Raw genomic sequence first — 17,276 nt, 5'->3', positions numbered from 1 at the left:
TAGGGACTCTGGGATACGTGGTGGTTTTTACTGTTAAGACAACTGTTTTGTGTTTGCAATGATTATCCGTCTGGGTCATCTAATATGCCTGTGGGGTGCTCTCGTATTTGAGGATGTGCGCAGATATGTGGTTGCGGACGGAATTTAGTGATGTGCGTACAGTTAGGGGTGTAGTCCTGAATATGGGGCTTCACACGGATTTGGGTGTCACCGATCTGAAAAAGGATTTTGGCTTTCTAACCTCAAGACGGTCATTTTCTGAATTGATTGAAATGTTTGCTTGTCTGGGATAATCCATTATGCATCTCGGGTTTCAGCGGGTTTGGGGTGCGCACCGATTTTGGGTTTGCGCAGATTTAGGGCTGCTTCGGCATATATGGGTGGCAATTGATTTGCGATGCGAACAGATTTAGTGAAAACAGCGGATTTTGGGTGACATACAGAGTTGGTCTCTTTAGGAGAGTTTCGGCTAGTACGTGTGCACAGTGATGAGTGAATTTGGAACCACATACGTATCTGATGGTGCTTTCTGATTAGGAGGTTGCACAAGCTTAGTGATGTATCAACCAATATGGGTGAACAGGACGTCAGTAGGGATTTGGGCTGCACAAGGGTGTCTGACGATTGGGGATGAGATCAGGTTTAGGTGTGTGTCGGCGCATATGGGTACACATGAATTTGTTTGTGTCGGTCGGTTTTGGATTGCGGTGAATCTCAAAGTCATCTCATTTATAGTGTCTTTAAGAACAGCTGCACTATGTTGTCGCGATTTCTTTAAGGTGAATGCTGTCACTCTAAAGTGACTCTTCCTTTGGGAAAATCAAATGTGTAAACGTGGGTGTCAGCAGGTTTGTTGGTGTACACGATCTTAGATGCTCCCGGATTTGGTGGTGTCTTTGGATTTAGGGTCCTGAGAAATCTCAGGTTGGTCCATTGATAAGTTCATTATTAATAAATACACTTTCAGTTTTCTACTCTGCTCTTGCTGTGATTTTTAAGTTGGAGGTTGGAACTTTGTAAACTATTTGAAATTACTTCTCCTCTCGGCTAACCTAATCTGTGAGTGGGAGGTGTTGACGGGTTTGGAGTGCGCACCCATTTGAGTGTGCATACGGATTTGGGAGTGCACGTGGATTTTTGGATGTCGGAGGAATTGGGTTAATGCCAAAATTCAAATAGTTTCGTTTACATATAATCGGATAAAAATGCACTTTATCGTTGAGTTTTGTTCGTGCTACTTTTAATGTGGATTAAGCTATCTTGTGAAATATTTGAAATTTTTCCTGCTCTAAGATAAACAATAGACAATAGGTGCAGGAATAGGCCATTCGGCTCTCCTAGCCGGCACCGTCATTCACTGTGATCATGGCCGATCATGGCCGATCATACACACTCAGTACCCCGTTCCTGCCCTCTCCCCATATCCCTTGACCCCGCTATCTCCAAGAGCTCTATCTAACTCTCTCTTGAATGCATCCAGAGGATGCGAACAGATTTAGTGATTCGGAATTATTAGATATCAGAAGGTTGTTTCATTCATAGATAATTACAGAATCAATGCACCTTGAACTTTTCACCGGTATTCTTGTAACTTTATGTTGGAGGCACGCATTTTGTGAACTGTTCGAAATTATTCTTGCCCTGTGATACTGTACGGTGCATGTACGGGTTTCAGCGGGTTTGCGATACCCATTGAATTGAAGATTACACAGAGTTAAGGCAAAATATTCAAATATGTTCTGCATACAATTTTGGCACTGCGCCTGGATTTGGGCATGCGTCAGATTTAGGAGTGTGCTCTGGAATATGAAGTGTACACGGATTAGTAGATGAACACCGATTCGGGTGTCTCGGCGGATTTAGGATAGCACTTGAATGTTGGTGTACGTGCGCATTGGTGATGTGGCGAATATCCCGGTCCTGTCACTTGTACACTGCTGGATCTGCAGATTTGGAGGGATGAAGAATCTGGAGGCTGTTGCCTTATGACAGCAATCTTGTGTGCTCTCTGAAATGATCCTTGCTCAACGATAATCCAATCTGCATTGGAATGTGTCAGAGAGATTGGGGAGAATGAATTTGTGATTGCATGTGGATTAAGGGGAGGACACGAATTGAACCGTCTGTGGATTTTTGTTTACAACTTATGTGGGGGTTGCTTACGGATGTGTTGCTGCCCACAAACGGGGGGAGGAACTTGTGTTTGCTGCACATTGGTTAAGGGATGCACCATAATTTGGAGAAGCACAAATATTTAAGGATAGGTATGTCAAATAAATTTGCACATATTTTATGTTTTTTTAAATATTTTGGTGCACTTGGATCGGGGATGCACATAGATTTGTGCACCTCAGCTGGTTTAGGGGTGCACACGGATTTCGTGGTGCCGGTCTATCCTATGGGTTTACATAGGAATTTTCGAACTGTACTCTGCTGCTAGAAAGACGAATGTTCATGACATTTACACCTGAATGCTCATGACTGTGAACTTGAACACGAACTGAAAAGTTGAGTCTCAAGTCCATCCCAAACACTGGAGCCCAAACAATGTTCCTGCCCAGGATTGAACTGGGGACCTTTCGCGTATGAAGCGAACGTGATAACCACTACACCACAGAAACGGTGCAAAGCGCTCATTGCTCAGCGCTATTGAACATTGACCAGAGGCACCCCCTCCCCACAGCAATAAGAACAAAACATTGCCCACCGTTCCTCTCAGCTTTCAGTAACAAGTATTACATTTGTGTGACGTATGCAGTGACATGCATTGAAAATTTCCTGTGAAGGTACGACATGCAACAGGTAACTGAACTATGTTGCATACATAAAGCAAGCAATTAAAACATCTTCCTCTAGCTTCATCAGTCTCCACAGGGTGGCCATCCGGCCCAGCTGTTAAATTCAATAGTGCCTTTAAGATTTCTGACCCTGTCTACTCGTCCGTTCTCTTCACCTCAGATTACGAGTTAATTGAAGGAAGTGAGTGAACCATGTGCCGATACATTTATAAACAACAGGACGCGTTACAAGCCAGGGTTACTTGTGAGATGATGCCGGCTGTACAGTAACGAATCAGGGCCAATCGTCCCACCGAGTCAGCCGTAGCACCAGACACACCATCACAATGATATTCCCTTAATAATCATGTTCCAACCTGATCCATCGTGTCGCAACCAGACCAGGGCATCAACGAACAATTAAATGACCTGTTGTGAACGAAAATTATATTGGTAACAACAACCTTCAGGAACGGAGCGGCAAGTCGATCACATCTGAGGTCGCAAATGGAGGGATCGCATTCCAGCCGGAAGGATCTTAGCATTACAAACGGAAGATCAGCACGTCAGTGGAATCGGGGAAGTTGCTGTCTCTTTAACAGAGGATTGGTGAGCACGTGACATGTGAGAATTAATTTATAATTCTGTTCAGAAAGAATGCTGATTCATCTTGAGAGAGAGGAAGACATATATACCATTTACGGCCGTTGACGCTCGATTAATATCTCTCTAGTTCGCGTGTGCCTGAAACAATTGGCTCATACAAGTAAACAGTGCAAAAGGTGCATTCTGACAGCTCCTGACAAACCGAGTTAGGGAACTGGAGCTGGAGCTGGATGAACTTCGGATCATTCGGGAGGCAGAGGCAGAAATAAACAGGAGTTACAGGGAGATAGTCAATCCTAAGAGTCAGGAGGCAGGTAGCTGGGTGACTGTCAGGAGAGCGAAGGGAAATAGACGGAATGAGCAGAGCACCCCTGTGGCCGTTCACATAAATAATAAGTATGCCGTTTCGGATACCCTTGGTGGGGACGAGCTACCAGGGACAAGTTGCAGTGGTTGCGTCTCTGGCACCGAGAACGGACTATCAGCTCAGAAGGGAAGGAGGGAAAAGAGGAGAGCAGTAGTGATAGGGGATTCAATAGTTAGGGGGGCAAATACGAGGTTCTGTGGAAGAGATCGAGAATCCCGGATGGACTGGTGCTAGGGTCCGCGACATCTCAGATCGAGTTCTCAGTATTCTCAAGAGGGAGGGTTAGTAGCCAAATGCCGTGGTCCATGGATGGACCAACGACGTGGATAGAGGAAGGAGGAGGTCCTGCAAAGAGAATTTAGGGAGTTAGGTGCAAGGTTGAAGGACAGTACCACAAGGGTGTGTGTGTGTGTGTGTGTGTGTGTGTGTGTGTGTGTGTGTGTGTGTGTGTGTGTGTGTGTGTGTGTGTGTGTGTGTGTGTGTGTGTGTGTGTGTGTGTGTGTGTGTGTGTGTGTGTGTTTTCTTTCCATTGGTCGCAGCATTGGAGATAATTACTCAGGGGTGGAGATTCTAACTCAGGGATGGCTTAATCAGATGCGTGTAATGGACATAGGCATGACCACAGAAGCAACGAGAGAGCAGTTGAGCCAGTGTAAGAGCAAAAGACATCGCAGTTTGTTCCCAATTGTTGCAAGTCTGTCAAGTGGATGAGAAGAAGTTGTTTACGATGCCAGAGCAGAAGGCCGCAGACAGGGAATGTCGTCCGAAGGTCAGTAGTATGAGCTTTAGCAGACAACGCGGGATCAACCACGTGACCCGTACGCACGTATTCCGGAAGCCGAGCACCCAAACTCGGTTGTTTCTTGTGCTAATGTAGAAGAAACATCACAGTGAACAATGAAAGTGCAGTAGCCTCTGTCGCCGAGTGGTAACTAAATCGCTGCGTCAAATCAGGAGAAGTCAACACCTTTCGCTAAAGTACGATAATACTCCCACTTCCAATAAACCTTTGCCTTACTGTTAGATACACCACATATGGAGAAATATTTAACCACTACCGAACACCTCCGTTTCCAGAAGCGAATGATAGGTTGCCCGCTGAAATATTTCATGTTCGGGATCTTCCTGGTGAAACGCTTCTTCATCGGTTCCTCTGTAATCACATCTAAACGTCACGATGCTCTAAATAGAATTATATATCACTCCCGCAAGTGAAGGCAGGTATTCGGAATGTATTGTACTACACACTATCCACCCTTCATTCATGTTTAAAATCCAATTTCCTTGCCTTTCTCTACATGAGCACTAGAGAACCCCGTCAGACTTTGCCAATTTCCCGACCCTACTCATCCATGGAATGTAATGACCATGCACCTCAATATTGGCCATTATCTACACTTCGCTGACTATTGTCAGATTGTTAAATTTCACAGCATAACTGAAGACCCATTGGCTTTTTACCACAAGGAGTATCTGACACTTGAAAGGTTCTTCTTATGTATCATTCAGTTCATTCAATTCAGTACATAAATACATCAAAGTCGCGCGTCACGGCAAAAACAAAAAAGAACATAGAATATACCATATCGTTATAGATTTAGAGCGAAAGCGCAGTTCAAATCTATCAAATAAGTAAATGCCACTATCTACCTCACTATCGACAACGCAACTGATTTATCATATCTGAAACTATCATTGTTGGTTCTTTGTCGATTTTAGCATTTGCATCAGTTCAGTGGTCATGTATACAGTGACTGGAATGCTTGTGCGATCTTGGAACGGAGCTGGTTTACGATGCGAGGGACTGCACTACTTTGATGTGCATACAAAATGCAAGGTGAACTCGGCAAGTTAGATCATATCGATGGACATGACGAAGTCCTGACGAAGGGTCTCGACCCGAAACGTTGGCTGCTCCTTTCAGCGGATGCTGCCCGGCCTGCTGAGTTCATCCAGCTTGATTGTACGTGTTGACTTGACCACAGGATCTGCAGTGTACTTTGTGTTTAATTTTGAAGAAGTTTCGGACAGAAAAGTGAACAATTTGTTCATATCCATAGGTGTTGCCTGAACTGCTGATAAACTACAGCATTTTCTATGTGTTACAGTTAATTTGATTGACGTTTTGCAAGCGTTCAGTATCTTCGTCAGCCTGGACGCTTTGTTAGTTTAAAGCTGCTCACTATATTACAGTAGCGTGCAAGCCACATTAAAAATACTTCTATTACAAGGTCTACAACTGCCACAATTAACAGAGTGAAACAGAGCAGCCCAGTGACCGTACAGCATTAGTCTCAGATGACAAAGTCCATGGAGCCGAGAAATGGAAAAGAAAACATTGACAATCATAAAACCGAGAGTTAAGCCTGAGGGCGTTTCGCAACACCATTCACTGACTTCTCCAATCCTCATTCCTTAGTCTTTGAGATTTCGCAATTTAGTGCCAAGCTATTCATACCACATCACAATTGGGAATTTACTTCAATAGCATCACGTTTATTTTTACCCCAACTGCGGGAAGACACGTCAGTCTTGTGTAATATTGAATATTTAATGTGCTGGAGTGAGTATAAATGAATGAGCGTGGAGATTCGTCAGCTCAGATTTTCTCCAGCGAGATCGCGACAGCTGGAAGACAGGCTGAATCTCACACAACATGCTTGCAACATTCTACACTGTGAGGAAGATATATTACGTGATTATTGCCGTTATTGGAATTCCTGGTATGAATATAGGAGAGCTAACATTTGCTAGTCTGTGTCCGCGATCTTAAGACGCATTCAGTTACCGACAGCGTTGTGATGCGGGTGCATCAGTTGAATACATTGCCGACATTGTGACAGAGCTCTGAATTGGTTCAACCGTTCCCTGCAGTTTAATCAGTGTCCTCGGCTGAACGTACACCTCAATTTGAAACTGATGTTGAGTGGGAGATAGGGGAGATGGATTTTTATTTAGATTCATGGATGGCAGTTTTGATTTATCAACGTTAAGCCGCTGTAAAAGTAAACACCGATACTCCAGTGTTTTCTGTATCTTTACCGGTTACTTAGTGTTTTTATGCATGTATAGGGGAACTGTTTTAAATTCAAATTTAAAGATATTGCGCTGCGTTTTAAGAAATTGATCCAAGTTTGACGGCAATGCGGGAAGCGACACCCCGATGAGATTCAGGCGAATGTTGTAGACATCACTTGCGAGTTAGATTCCAAACCATCGGGAGTTTTGAATATTCAAATAGATGTCTGTTTTTTTTGTGTACTATTGTTTGTTTCCACGTCCCTAATGACCGTGAAGTGAAGGAGGAGTTAGGAAACCACCCATTGGTTTCCGCTCGACATTAAAAGGGATAAGGTGAAATTAGATGAGATAAGGCAACCCCTAAAGGATTCGGATATTTTGAAGACTTTCCTTTGGTATTTGGACGTTTTAAGCGCCAACGTGCACCGTGCCGGAAAGGTTCAGGCAGAATCTTGAAAATCGAAAATAAGATCATTCTGATCGGAAGCCTTGACAAAGTGTAAAATAATTCGTCCAAAAGTATTTGCAAAATTTAAAAGAAGCCCGACAGCGGTACCGGTGTAGGTGGGTAACATAAGGGGATTCGTTGAGGAGACTAAGACATGCGAGCGGGGGAAATAATTTCGTTTTGAAGTTCGAACATTGTAAATGTACAGTTGCGAAGGGAGCAGGTCAGTGCTGTATCCTGAGAGCCCCAGAACGTAGACAACGGGACCGGTGCAATCACCATTGCTGAGAAGGTTGCCGCCGTATCCGGGCTTCACACATCGTGAAAAACCTGATGGTGGGAGATTTATATTTGTCTCTCCAAAGCGCTCTCTGCGATTAGTTGACAGAGCCTCCTTCCCAAGCACTGTTCCTTTTCCAGTCGTGAGCGTCGTACAATTTCATCCAGTATGCACACGGTTAGGGATATTGCGACTTGCGCTTTACTCGTTTAAATCTCCAGAAATGAGTTTTCTGCACAGTTGTATAGTTCTCCATTTATTCCGTCCTGAGTCATAGGGACCGGCGAGAGAGTAGTTCACTAATTATTTTTGTTTTTCCCACAGTGAATTTGGTAGCAACTGTGATTCTGTCCAGGAGAAAGTGCGGCCTCTCTACCTGTACCACTCGTTACCAGGTGGCCATGGCAACGGCGGATCTACTGACCATCGTCTTTCAGGTGATACCGTGGAGGGTCAGTTATAATTATTTCCCCGGGACATTCCTGGACATCACCCCCGTATGCAGTGTGATCAATGCCGTGGGAATCGCAGCCACGGGCTGTTCTGTCTGGTTCACTGTCATTTTTACCTTTGATCGGTTTGTCTTTCTATTTCGTCCAGTCAAAGTGATTGACAACGTACCCTGGGACTGTATTATAAAACCTGCTTACTATACAGATCCCGGGTGGGTGGGATTTCGATGGTTTTCGGCTGTACTAACGCCATTACTGCCATTCGTGTTAATGCTCCTTTTCAATGGCCTGACGGTGAGACACGTTTTAGTGACTAGTCGCGTCCGTAAGCGGCTGAGGGGTCAGAACAAGGCGGAGAACCGATGTGATCCAGAAATGGAGAGCAGGAGGAGGTCTCTGATCTTGCTTCTCTCCATCTCTGGAAGCTGCATCATCTTGTGGTCGGTGATCTTTGTCGAATTCCTTTATAACAGCACTGCTGGATTGGATCGAAATTATTACAATGATTCGGAATACATAGCTGATCAATCCGGATACATGCTGATGTTATTAAGTTGCTGCACAAACACGTTTATTTATGCGATAACTCAATCCAGGTTCAGAGAGCAGTTCATCAGCGCAGCAAAATATCCGCTCGTATTAATTTTTCAGGTACTTAATAAACTAAATAGACAAGTTTTTCTAAGAGGTGGTCGCAGTGTTATCGAGTTTCACACTACAGAACTGGCGGCCATTGGATAACGTAGCAGCGGGGAGAATAAAATGATGTTAGAGCCTGAGAGAGTCACGGCACAGAAACAGACCCTTTGGCGCCCAAGAATGCAACATCGACCTCCTGTCAAGTATGAACCTCACTTCTACTAGTTTTCACCATATTTCGCTCTTGTCGCCACCACGGCCCGAAGGACGGTAATAAGAGAGTGGGTCCGAATCTAAGGAGGGTCAAGACTAACTCGGCAGAAATGCATCCCATTCGTTACTTCACTCTTTGCATAAGAAAGAAATGAAAGAAGAAGGTCAGTAGACTGTAAAAAAAACTTACAATAGATCTTGCACTTCTAATTCACACTAGATAAACATGTCATGCAGAAATACGTAACACTACAGAACTCATTCATACTCTTCAGAACTGGCAAATTTCTGTGGAAGTCCCACGCCAATGCATCAAGGAAAGAATGCCACCTCTCTTCCTGTTCTCTAATATATTCCCATCCGAACAACCTGCATGTTGAATCCCCTGCATGCACTCCAGTAGAATCGCATGGTTATTACTATTTTCATTTCTCAGGTGAAACTGGTCAAAATCGACGTGTGGAAATAAACAAGCAGACTCACTTCTCAATTCCGAGGAGCTTTTGGATTATTTTAGTGCTGTTTCGTTCAGTGCTTTTATAGAGATGTACGTGCATATTGTCGTGCAGATCTATCTCTTGACCTCACCCGCTATCCCACCAGCCTCCGCGAGAAGCACATAATACTTTGTAACTTCCGCCATCTACAACGCGATCCCACCACCAAGTACATCTTCCCTTCTACATTCCCTCATATTGGATTTCCGCACGGATCGCTTCCAAAATTACTCCCTTGTCCATTCATCCCTCGCCACTGATCACTCACCCGACTCTTACCCTTGCAAGCTGAGCAGGTACCTCAACTATCTCTACAAAACCTCCCTCACTGCCATTGAAGTCCTCAAACTGCCTTGCCAAGTGAGGCGATACTGCTACTGTGAGACTGTTGGGGTATTCTATTGTACCTGTTGCTCCCCGTGTCGCCTTTTGTATATAACTGAAACCCGACGTTGATTAGGAGACTGCTACACCGAATACTTATGCTCCGCCCTTTAGAAAAAAGAGGGACATCCAGGGAGCCAGCGACTTTAATTCCACACACCATCCCCATTCGCATGTTTGTCCATGATCGCCTCTACTGTTGGGTGCAGTACTTATTTGGTGGAGCAACACCTTACAATGCGCCTGGGTAAGTCCAAAGTGATGGCATAAACAACGATTTCTCGAAGTTCCGGTAAAGTTCCAAAACTTCACCATTTCCCTCTCTAAGCTTATCTGCACACCTGCCCCTCAATTCCCGCAGGTCCTCCTCCCCCTTGGCTTTCTTCGGTCCTCTCCTATTAGATTCGCTTTCACCACCCTGTATCAATTTCACCAATCACCTTCCCAGCTCATAACCTCACCCTTACCCCCATCCGAGTTTCATGGATCACCTGACCAACACAAAATGCTGGTGGAACGCAGCAGGCCAGGCAGCATCTATAAGGAGAAGCACCGTCGACGTTTCAGGCCGAGACACTTCGTCAAGACTAACTGAAATGAAAGATACTAAGAGATTTGAAAGTAGGACGGGGAGTGGGAAATGCAAAATGATAGACCAGAGGGGGTGGGAGGAAGCTAAGAGCTGGAGAGGTGATTGGCTAAAGGGATACAGAGCTGGAGAAGGGAAAGGATCATGGGATGGGAGGCCTAGGGAAAAGGAAAGGGAGAGGGGAGCACCAGAGGGAGACGGAGAACAGGCAGTGATGGGTAGAGGGAGAGAAAAAAAAACAACTAAATGTGTCAGGGATGGGGTAAAAAGGGGAGGAGCGGCATTAACGGAAGTTAGAGAAGTCAATGTTCATGCCATCAGTTTGGAGGCTACCCAGCCGGTATATAAGGTGTTGTTCCTCCATCCTGAGTGTGGCTTCATCTTGACAGTAGAGGCGGCCATGGATAGACATCTCAGAATGGGAATGGGACGTAGAATTAAAATGAGTGGCCACTAGGAGATCCTGCTTTCTCTGGCGGACAGAGCATAAGTGTTCAGTGAAACGGTCTCCAAGTCTGCGTCGGGTCTCACCAATATATAAAAGGCCACACCGGGAGCACCGGACGCAGTATACCACACCAGCCGACTCACAGGTGAAGTGTCGCCTCACCTGGAAGGACTGTCTGGGGCCCTGAATGGCGGTGAGGGAGGAAGGGTAAGGGCAGGTGTAGCATTTGTTCCGCTTACAAGGATAATTATCAGGAGGGAGATCGGTGGGAAGGAAAGGGGGGGGGGGGGACAAATGGACAAGGGAGTCGTGTAGGGAGCGATCTCTGCGGAAAGCAGAAAGGGGGGGGGGGGGGGGGGGTGAGGGAAATATGTGCTTGCTAGTGGGATCCCGTAGGAGGTGGCGAAAGTTACGGAGAATTATCCGTTGGAAAATACACCTTCTGGTTCCTCCTCGCCTTCCACCAGCTTCTAAGTCTGTCTCCGCATCTTTTCCCGGTAGTAAATTACACAACATTCATATAACGCGAGTTTTGGGGGAGGAGAGCTGTCACAAACTCACGATGTTATCGGGACTTGAGAATGTCCTCCATAGAAATTCCGCAGACAAGGAAGCCAGAGGGTTTCATTTGTGGGGCTTGTCCCGGATCGATTTACTTCCACGCTTTGTGATTGACCTGCCCATTGATCAAGTGGTTTGTGTGTTTAAGCCTGTGTTAAATTTTTGACCGGTAAATTGATTAAGATATGTGCTTATGGATGCTGCAGATTCTGTGCGAATCCATGGGGTTACCGGCGACGAATGCGTGTGTACTTCAAGTAATAGGGATTCGGGTTTCCGACGGATTGTTAAAGGCATCTTTCGGTACCATTGAAGCAGTTGGAGCAAGTACGATCACGGAGCGGAGGTATGACAAATTGCTGGACAAAGATGTCGTTTTAAATCAGACTCGAACTGCCGTAATCGCAGTTGAATTGCCTGGTATCATACTCCGGGAGAGCAGGGGGGTGGAGGGCGCCGTTGGCTGTTCATACTTACCGGGAGGAAGGGAGTGAGGCCGAGCGTACTGAATCGGAAGCCGAGTTTCCCGCAGCAAAGGGCGGAGGCTTCAAAGATGAGTTCCCTTCGTTTCTACGGAGCGAGGGGGGTGAAGTTGTCTGATATGAGAAATTCAATGTGTCCTCCAGCGAGGAGTGAGAATTTTGAGTTGTAATCATCCCTTACCTTCCTGGCGACTGAATAACAATGTACAAAGCCCAGCTATTCAAAGCTGAGATTGTCCTCAGGAGTGAAGCCCGCACCGAGGGGGAAGAGTAATAGGAGACTTGGGCGAAGCAGACCTCTCAGATGCTGGATGAGTGGCCGTGCGCTCACAGCAGGAAAAAAAAACAAACACAACGATTTATTGGAAGTTTGAGGGTGAACCTGCCAACGCGGTGAGATCCGTTTGCTGCATCTGCCTGGTTCTGGAGAGTGTGATTGGGGCGACGGGAAACGCAATGGACCATATAACGGCTGTGGAAGGAATGGATCCCTGTGGAAGTGTACCAATCAAGTGGGCTGCCTTGTTCTGAATGATGTCAAGCTTCTTGAGTGTTGACGGATTTGCACCTTTTACCGGATTTGATCTTTTAACTTTCGTCTCATGGTCATTATTCCCCGGAGAGGTGATATTCAACAACTTCACAGTCAGCACAGAACATGCGTGGCGGAACAACTTTTCTTGTTGCTGGTCCAGTGATGTCATTGACTGGATACGAGTGGCTGGATCAGGCGATGATGAGGGAAGGGTGATATCAGACATCAAAGCTCAGAACATCATAGTGAATCCTTTTACATGAGTATAAAGGGACGTAACACAAGATCGTGACAAGGAAGAACACCGGACTAGCGTAGACTCCTTTCCTACGTTTTCTTTTCTTTGGCTGTTCATTGTACGTTGGGAATGGATGTTTCGGTGACAATTAGTAGGTGAACAGATACGTTTTCGGATGTGTAAATTCACGTGTTTTAATTGATACAATACGTACAGAATCTGCCTGTGCCTAGCTCATCATTGTTACAAAGGGTTAATTCATCACACAGTATAAATTGGTGTCAACGTCGGCAAAACATCGTGCACCAAATGGCCTTTCCAATAACGCTTCAGAATATCCGCAACTTTAAAAAACTCCATGTACTAGCTAATGCGCCACTATGATAAAGTGACTACTGATCGACTGTTTTCTTCACGGTTCTGGTTGCATTGAAGTATTTGTAATCAGGCAGGAAATGTATTCGTATGTATGCAGACCATTATCCACTTAGTAACTCTGATTTTGGCATTATTTTATATAATGTTGGTTTCACTTTATGGCCTCACTTACCTGGAACCTCCACCATACTGCCAGTGTCACACTGAAAACTGATGGAGAATACTTATTCAGTCCGTCAGCCATTTCATTACCCCCATATTACTACCTCTGGAACATCGCTCTCCATCTGTCGATTATGCAGTCTCACCTATCTCTTACACTTCATGTATCTGAATAAACGTTTGGTACTGAATGTAATATTATTGGCTCGCATAATTTTGTATTCCTATTTTGACCTCTTAATGACATTTTATAGTCGCATCTGTGGGCGTTTAAAAACTTCCGAATCATCTAAGTTCCCACTAATTATGCACTATTGTATGCTTTCTCTTTGGCTATGCTGTTGGCTCTGACTTCTCTTGTTCGCCACGTTGTATCTTCTTTCCTTTAGAACACATCTCCTCTTTGGGATGTATGTATCCCAAATTCTTTCCGGAATTTATTGTCATTCTTGCTGTGTTGTTATATCTGCCAATGTTCTTTTCAAGTCAGTTCTGGCCAATGTATCCCTCAAGACTCTGTAATTCCCTTTAGTCCACAGTAAGTCTAATGCATCCCACATCAGATCCCTTTTATTAGGCTTCAGAGTGCATTACAGCATATTAAGATCATCTTCACCAAAGCGTTCTTTTACCAAGCCCTGTAATCAATTCCGGCTCATTTTACAGCACATAATTCAGAATAGCTTATCCCATCGTGGCTAAACCTTGAGCTGCTCTAAAATCCATCAGGTATGCATTCCAGAAATCCTGCAGCTTGAAATCCAGCACCAACATGATTTTCTCAGTCTTGCTGAACATTTAAGTCCCTTATGACGATTGTTGTACTACCCTTTTGGCATGTATTTTCTATCTACCACTGTAATTAGTACACAACATCGTTACTTTTGTTTGGGGTTCGGTATATGACTCACATCAATGTCTTTCACCCTTACAGTTCAGTAGCTCTATCCACAATGATTCAAGGTCTCACGATTCTATATCACCTCTTTCAACTTATTTCATTTCATTTCTAACCAACAGTGCAACACTGCCGCTTTACCTTTCTGCGTGGAATTTTGCTGCATTGTTTATCATTGACGTGAAGCTCCAAACTGTAATCTTCTTTCAACAATATGTTAAAATCAGAAAAAAAATTCTGTACCCACCAGGTTTCGAAGCAATGTGAGAGTGTGGGCTTCATTTTGTGGATATCAGTCCCTGGTGCAGAGTGAGAGTAGGGATTCTGCAAGTGTCAATCTCTGGTTAAGTGCGAGTGAATGAATTTTATTCAATGCATACCAGTCTCTGCTACAGTGTGAGAATGTGGGTTTCATTCTGTATCTGTCAGTCTCTGTTACAGTGTGAGAGTGTGGGTTTCATTCTGTATCTGTCAGTCTCTGCTACAGTGTGAGAGTGTGGGTTTCATTCTGTCTGTCAGTCTCTGCTACAGTGTGAGAGTGTGGGTTTCATTCTGTATCTGTCAGTCTCTGCTACAGTCTCAGAGTGTGGGTTTCCTTCCGTATCTGTCAGTCTCGGCTCTAGCGTCAGGTGTGTCGTATCAGTCCTGTACCTGTGACTCCCTGATTCAGTGTGGGCGTGTTTTTCTCTTTCTTTCCTGCTGTTCCACAATAGTAGTAAATATTCTTAAAATAGATTCTGTATTTCCCGAGATACTTTGAGAAAAAGAGTCTTCTGTAGTTGCTTTATGTTAAATATGGAAGATTGACGGTGCTCTGATGAATGATGACTACTTTGTGGAGCAGTATGACAAATAGTCCCTTGATGTAGAACTCCTGTCACACTATCGCGATTGCATTACTGTGCAGGGCCGATTATGGATCCTCTGAGATATTGCCGCCCGAGATTTTGACACTGCTCACCGTGTCCACTGCTGAGCCATCAACAAGTGTTGCTCTTTTCCCCAGAATTTCTCTTCCGGAATACGGAATGCTGTCTTCAGTCCCTCAGTCACTCTGCTGTTGTTGTGCGAGTATAGCGTTTCTGCAGCGGACGGATCTTGGCGGCGGATTATGCAGAGTCTAAGCTGCTGATGGCGAGGTACCGGGGTGTTAGATTCAACTAGTTTGAGGCAACCGAATACTCTTCGTGAGAAATGTCCATAGGCCTCAGAAGAGCAACCCTCATAAACAGGCATGGTCTGGAGTGAAGTCAATGTGTTACTGCGACCATGGGAAATACATAGAAATTGGGTAATCCAAATGAATACCAATCGCGTAGACGATATATCATAAAAAGATAATGGCTTATCTAATCACTATTCAGAGAAACTGAAATCAACTATTTTAGATTTAGGTTTCAGTATAATGAAACATTTGAACAGATTTTTTTTTATCTCTCTGTGTCCCTTGCAGCTATTGCGAAGGATGATTCCTGCGATTATAATGCAATCTAAGTTAAAAGCAAAATGAATGCACTTTCCGTGTTAACCAAGGGAAGTCCAACGGTATATGGGACACATTCGCTGCGAAGAATGGGTATATGCATAATTGGGCACGATTTTGGCAAATAGAAGCAGAGAAAACCTACACCAAAATACAGGCCCTTGGGCCCACAATGCTGTGAAATTACCTAGGGTTACTCTTAGCTTAATACTCATACTATTATTCTAAGCACGACGTACATACCCAAAAGTCCCTTAAATGGTGTCGAATTAATTTTCATTTGGAGTAGATATTCCGTTTGCCCTTAAGGACCTCAGGGAATGCCATGCATGTGAAATGTTAATTTTGCTGGAGGGGTTTGTCTCCGGGATAGTGTTATGAAGATTTATTTTATGGACCGCATTTAATCGATTGTTCAATGTACAATTAATTGCTTCGCTTGTTTAGATTTCCTGTCTCGTAAGACTCGGTATGTTTGCGCAGATCTATCAGTCCGAGGACTTGAGGTAATTTCAAACGGGTCGATATGTTCGCTGCAATATCGTCAGGTTCTGAAGGGGGCGTCCTGTTCTGCTACTTTGGGAGCAATTCCATCATTCATTGTTTTGTATAGGTCAGGCAGATCCACTAGTCGAACTCGTCTGCAAATTTTGAGGTGTGTTATTTCCCATTATTCTAGGGACAGAAGGCTGAATGATGTGGACATATCGGGAGATGACTTTACACGTAGAAGCTGCTGTTGGCATTACATGGTTCTTATATTTTCTATCATTCGGAGATATATCAGAGACGGAATATCAGAATTCGGCACTGTTACTGCAGAGTGTTTTCTCAGACAGAAGTGTTAATATTTTCAATAGTATAGCCTTTTAAGATTTCATCTAATAATCCCAATTTATAACGCTGCTGTTCTGAATGTCTGATAGTTTCCTGACATATTTCTTTATATTTCTTTCTACTGTTTGATGAGTTACCAGGCTGCGCCTCGTGCTGAGAGGAATTGTGGTTCAGAGCTGCGATATTATCACCAGCGTGTCGTCATTGTGATGAAATTCATCGCTTTTTTGGAGTTTAAAATTGCGCCTGACCTGCTGTTTATTTGAGTCATGCGCCTGTGCGGTTTGTTCTTCCAAGGGGGTTTTCTTTTTGTTTATTCAGTATATTTTCTGGTTTGAAGATTGTATCGGACATTGTATACTGAGAGAAAAAAAAGAAATGACTGTTATTACACCGTTGAACTAGACCTTGTAGCTAGTATACTAAAGCAGCTTTATGCGCAGTGTTATATTTAAAATGGGGCAAACAACAGAGATATTGTATTTATTTGGAGAATGACCTGCCTGACGGGTTGAGATATTTTAAACTTTTTTTTTTATTCTGAATCTCGTATATTGCTTGGTGTGATCAGATTGAAGTACATTTTTTTTATATATTACGGTAGCAGGGTCACTTTTTTTTAGAGAGAGGTCACTAATAATGATGTGCTGTGTGAATTTCACGTCCTTTGGTCCGAGCAATTGTACCATGTTAACTCACGTGTTCCATCTGAGTCCTCTGTATTTGTTTCATGATCCGTCAATGCTAGAGTGCAATATAGACGCTTTATCGGCCCACGGCGCTTGCGGCATGTCTTGAGCGAAGATGCTGAAGACGTTTTTTTCCTGTATTGCTCTGCATGGTCGCAATTTCTTTGTCGGGTGCTTTCTGATTAGCATTTGATCTTGTTTCCATCAGTATGCAATCGGATCTGATGATCCCGAATTGTGGCACAGTAATTCTGAATTTCGCTGGTTTGCTCATATCCACAACTACTTATAC

General features: G+C 44.2%; 1 non-coding gene across 1 annotated transcript; it reads right to left on the bottom strand.

The window, feature by feature from the left end:
* Nucleotides 1-2,548: 2,548 nt before the first annotated feature.
* Nucleotides 2,549-2,621, bottom strand: trnam-cau (transfer RNA methionine (anticodon CAU)). The gene has a single exon. It is a non-coding gene; the product is annotated as a tRNA-Met (tRNA).
* Between the last annotated feature and the right edge of the window lie 14,655 nt (nt 2,622-17,276).

The sequence above is a fragment of the Hemitrygon akajei genome, unplaced genomic scaffold (genome assembly GCF_048418815.1).
Source record: "Hemitrygon akajei unplaced genomic scaffold, sHemAka1.3 Scf000116, whole genome shotgun sequence".
NCBI lineage: Eukaryota > Metazoa > Chordata > Chondrichthyes > Myliobatiformes > Dasyatidae > Hemitrygon > Hemitrygon akajei.
The sequence above is the reverse complement of the archived record's forward strand: the minus strand, read 5'-3'. Positions and strand labels throughout refer to the sequence as shown.